Source organism: Caretta caretta, chromosome 4, assembly GCF_965140235.1.
Source record: "Caretta caretta isolate rCarCar2 chromosome 4, rCarCar1.hap1, whole genome shotgun sequence".
NCBI classification, from domain to species: Eukaryota; Metazoa; Chordata; order Testudines; family Cheloniidae; genus Caretta; species Caretta caretta.
Genome location: NC_134209.1, coordinates 77,269,121 through 77,274,829, shown reverse-complemented (window position 1 = coordinate 77,274,829; position 5,709 = coordinate 77,269,121).

The window sequence follows — 5,709 nt, the reverse complement described above, 5'->3', positions numbered from 1 at the left end:
GTGTGGTTTTGTGGTGACAAATGCATAGGCATAGGAAGAAATGAAACTTTGCCAGAGCTAGTATGTGAGAGCGCAACATAAATTGTATGGTTGTTTGCAAAATAAGCCCAAAATGTCAAGGCTAGTGAACCATTTAACTACACCTGTGAAAGAATGAAATATGTTGCTAGGTCCAAATATGATATTTCCAGAATTTTTGTTCCATTGGAAACTTTGAAATTTTATCCTTTCATTCTAATTCAGAAAGAAAACTGAATTTTAAATGTTAAGATTTCCAGCAGAAAGGAAATTCCATTTTCTGACCAACTCTACTGGAAAGGCTTAGTTTCCATAAACAAGTCACAAGTTTGTAACCCATTTACAAGGGAGATACTACAACTTTTAACTGTGTTGTAACTAGGTTCCCTGATTCCTTGTTAGTCAGTTTTCCTGGTCTCTTAAAATAAAAAACACTCCTCTGCATTATAGTACCTATGCAGACATTTTGTCTGCTGGCCTTCTTTAGGGAATAATTAATTATCCCACCATGTGGCCTACAATCTAGATGTGTTGCCTCATTTCCTTTAGCAGTGTGTTCTAAAAAATTGTAGTTGTAATGCCCCCAGCCTATTTCTTAGTGCCTCTGCTCTTGGCAGTAAAAAGAAAAGTGTTTATTCCATAGTCTTTCTGCCTAATACCAGTCCTTAATCTTTTAGAAACCAGGAATTGTTGCCTATTGTTCCTTTCCCGGTGTTGAGGATGACCATCCCTGGCACTGACACAGAGATGTTACATCTCTTCTGTACTTCCTCAGCATAACTTTGTCTGAGGAAGACTGAATTTCTCAGGTTAGGGAAAACTGAATGCATGTGTGGCTAATTCAGCTACTTAGGGAACCTGTATATCGTGTTAGGTATTGAATAAGCAGTGATATGGAAGAGTCAGTATTAGCTTGTCCAACGCCTCTTACTCCTTCAATGTTCTGGTCACCTATCCCATTTTTTACACTTTTGAAAACTGTGTCTCCATTATCTACACAAGGAGGAAAAAGATTTCAATATTTAAAAAAACAAAAAACAAACAAAACTAGAAATATCCATCTTGTCCTCTGCTGCTGCTTCTTGACCAAAAATAATCAGTAGTTCTTACAATTATCAACCACAAATCTCCTTCTTTGCAAAAGAAATTTGGGTATTTCCTACAGAGTATGGTAACATTTTCTTATACAATGGGTAAAGAGGTGATCTTGAGTATCTAATTAACTCCCAATTAATATGGGGTAGAGACATTCTTAGCAATTTTTTATTCCCTACAAGCAAAACACCATCTGGCATATTTTTCTAAGAACTTGAGACACTGCCTTTAGAATTCTCACACACACACAAAACCATTTTTAGTAATGGAATTTGAATGTCAATCGTCATGAAAAAAGAACTCCGTTGGTTTATCCAAGTTCCCCCATTTGAAAGAACGTCTGTCAATCAGCATTGTTGGATATGTGTTAGTATTATAGTGTGACAGCATTGGCTGATGGGACTAGGTAACCTTTCAGTGGTCCTTTTTTGTAGTCCTTTTCCACAGAGGTTTTAAAAGAGACAAACCATTTGTGTTCTGAGGATAATTTAAAAGTTCATATTTACATAGAATGTCACTGTTTGGTCAATGTATAAGCACTTAGGCAAATCAGATTCCCAAACGGTTTGGGAATCCAAACAACCCTTCTGCTAATAACACAAATACTGAGTAATTCATCATACCTCTCAAGGTTTGTTATAGGCATTTTAGCCACAAAGGGGCATTGTTAGTTGGAACGGTGGCCTTGCCAGAGGCCATGCATATTTGCTAACATCTGACAGAAGATGCTGGCAGAAGTATTTCCCTCACCTTTCGCTAACAGGTATGAACAGTATGAGTATGTGTAATGACAGTCCCCTGGATCTTTGCTGGGGATTAAACAAGAACCTCCAGAGCCAAATCCTCATATTATATGAGAATATTGATATAATAGGCATCATAGAAACTTGGTGGAAAGAGGATAATCAATGGGATACAGTAATACCAGGGTACAAAATATATCAGAAGGACAGAATAAGTCATACTAGTGGGGGAGTGGCACTATACGTGAAAGAAAGCAGAGTCAAATGAAGTAAAAATCTTAAATGAACCAAACTGTACCATAGAACCTCTATGGATGGAAATTCCATGCTCTAATAATAAGAATATAGCAGTAGGGATATATTACTGACCACCTGACCAGGATGGTGATAGTGATTATGAAATGCTCAGGGAGACTAGAGAGGCTATAAAAATAAAAAAAACTCATCAATAATGGGAGATTTCAACTATCCCCATATTGACTGGGTACATGCCACCACAGGATGGAATGCCAAGATAAAGTTTCTTGATTCCTTTAATGACTGCTTCTTGGAGCAGCTAGCCCTGGAACCCACAAGAGGAGAGGCAATTCTTGATTTAGTCCTAAGTGGAGCACAGGATCTGGTCCAAGAGGTGAAGATAGTTGAACCACTATGGTAATAGTGACCATAACATAATAAAATTTAACATCCCTGTGGGGGGAAAACACTGGAGCAGGCCACCACGGTAGCATTTAATTTCAGAAAGGGGAACTACACAAAAAATGAGGATGTTTGTCTAACAGAAATTAAAAGGTAAAGTTCAAAAGTGAAATTGCTGCAAGCTGCATGGAAACTTCTTAAAGACAATATAATAGAGGCTCAATTTAAATGTATACCCCACATTAAAAACATAGTAAGAGAACCAAAAAAAAGTGTCACCATAGCTAAACAACAATGTAAAAAAAGCAATTGGAGGCTGTCAAGGTTCCTTCCCCACTCTGAACTCTAGGGTACAGATTTGGGGACCTGCATGAAAACCTCCTAAGCTTACTTTTACCAGCTTCGGTTAAAACTTCCCCAAGGTACAAACTATTTTACCCTTTGCCCTTGGAATTCCACTGCCACCACCAAACTTTCTCTGGGTTCCTGAGGAAACGTAGTTTGGAAACGTCTTTCCCCCCAAAATCCTCCCAACCCTTGCACCCCACTTCCTGGGGAAGGTTTGGTAAAAATCCTCACCAATTTGCATAGGTGACCACAGTCCCAAACCCTTGGATCTTAGAACAATGAAAAAGCACTCAGTTTCCTTACAAGAAGACTTTTAATAGAAATAAAAAAAGAATCACCTCTGTAAAATCAGGATGGTAAATACCTTCCAGGGTAATTGGATTCAAAACATAGAGAATCCCCCTAGGCAAAACCTTAAGTTACAAAAAAGACACACAGAGAGGAATATTCATTCTATTCAGCACAGCTATTTTCTCAGCCATTTAAAGAAATCATAATCTAACACATACCTAGCTAGATTACTTACTAAATTCTAAGATTCCATTCCTGTTCTGTCCCCGGCAAAAGCATCACACAGACCCAGACCCAGACCCTTTGTTTTTCTCCCTCCTCCCAGCTTTTGAAAGTATCTTGTCTCCTCATTGGTCATTTTGGTCAGGTGTCAGCGAGGTTAGCTTCTTAACCCTTTACAGGTGAGAGGATTTTTCCTCTGGCCAGGAGGGATTTTAAAGGGGTTTACCCTTCCCTTTATATTTATGACAGAGGCAAAAAGGCATTCTTTAAAAAGTTAAATCCTATTGACGAAAATAGAAAGGAGCATAAAATCTGGTAAGTGAAGTGTAAAAATGTAATTAGGAAGACCTAAAAAGAATTTGAAGAACAGTTAGCCAAAACCTCAAAAAGTAACAGCAACATTTTTTAAGTACATCAGAAGCAGGAAGCCTGCTAAAAACCAGTGGGGCCACTGGACAATCGAGATGCTAAAGGAGCACTCAAGATAAGGCCATTGCAGAGAAACTAAATGAATTATTTGCATCAGTCTTCATGGCTGAGGATGTGAGGGAGATTCCGAAATCTGAGCCATTCTTTTTAGCCAAATGTGAGGAACTGTCCCAGAGGGGGGGACAGTGCAGAATACACATTTGGGGGGAAAATTTGGGATTGGGGTCACCTTGCAAGTGGTAATCAAGGATGGTGGAAGCCAGAGTGTGACTGGAGTGTGCTGGCAGGCTGCAGCTATAAACAGACACTCAGGGTCTGACCTACATGCTATTTGTGAGGAGCCGTGGTTGGGAGCTACAGCAGCAAAGCATTTTGAGGCAGTTGGGTTTTCAGGGTGTGTGTGTGTGTGTGGTTCAACTCCTCACTGGTCTGGATTGCACCCCAGAATGTCATGGAGGGTATAAGTGACCATTTGAAAGTCACATAAGTGCTCTGGAGAAGAACTAGGAACCTAGATTTCTTTACTCCCAGGTCTGTTCTTTAAACAAATGATTGTCCTCCTTCCTCTAATTTATCTTAGATTTTGAAGGATAGTCTTACCAAAGACATCGGTTTTGAGAGTTCAGCATTCTAGCCCTTCATTTGCTGAATTTATGGAGACTTGATTAAAACGTTGGGGCTTTTTGCTACAAGATCTCAGAGTTTGAATTTAAAGTAACTTTTCAACCTCTGATAGCACAATCTACTTGCTATGGGCATCATTCCAGTCCCATTGAAGTCTGGCAAAAATCCCATTGACTTCAGTGAGATCAGAAGTAAGCCCTGCATGTGGTTTTAAAAAATATTAATAATATCTTCCCTTGTATCATGTCTTCTATCCCCAAAAGTCCCACAGTGCTTTTTTCAATAAAACTGCACTTTAAAGAAGCACAGATAGAGCAATGTGATGATACACAACCGGCAGAGCTGAAAAGGATTAAATTGTTACATGGTCATTCCAGTGTAATAGCGTTCACAGCTCGTAATTTGCAATGGATTCTGCTATCACTGCCCTAATAAAAAATGATTATCTTCTCTTCTGAGCACACAATAACAGTGTAATTCAGGATGTAGTGTTGCAGTTCTTCTTTGAAATGGTGGGAAACCCCCTCATGTTCCCATTGAATTAAATGAGCAGCCGAGGGTGTCTTGCTGTTCATGCTGTGGATAGTGGTATGGTCTCCCAGTCAGTATTATGTATCTCTGTGAGTCTGACTTCCATAAGCTGCTTAGAAACTGTGGTGTATTTGAAAGCCTCTGTTTATAGGAGATCAATGCATTCTCCTAATGCATTACAAAAACCTGAAGGTAGATTTAATTGGTGCAATGACTTTTATTGAGGAATCAGTGTAAAAATCTAAGGAAGAGTAAAAGAGACATGAAAGTTAATGAAATAAGAATCTTTAAAGATTTGGCTTAAAGAATAAGATCCCTAAGTTTTGGTCATTTATCCAGAAAATCTGAACTTCTTGAGGTTGCAGAACTGAGCTGTGAATCTTATGAGTCTTTCTCATGGCATTTGTGGCATTTCCAATTCTGGTTCTATACAAAATCAGAAAGTGCAGAGGTGGAGTGCAATATGGAAAAATGGTCACATTTTATTCAGGGTACATTTGGAATCCTTATAAAGGATCAATAAATGATGAATAGATTTCTTAAATGGTTAAAATAGAAATTATAGAAATATAGGACTGGAAGGGGCCTTGATAGGTCATCTAATCCAGTCCCCTGCACTGAGGCAGGAGTAGTATTATCTATAATCATAATCCAACTGGTCACGAGGTTGTTTATAACAATGGCTTATAACATCTATAATCTCTTCAACTGATATGCTTATAATCATCTCTAACATATATTCCTCAGGCCTGTAACGTAACACTGATTA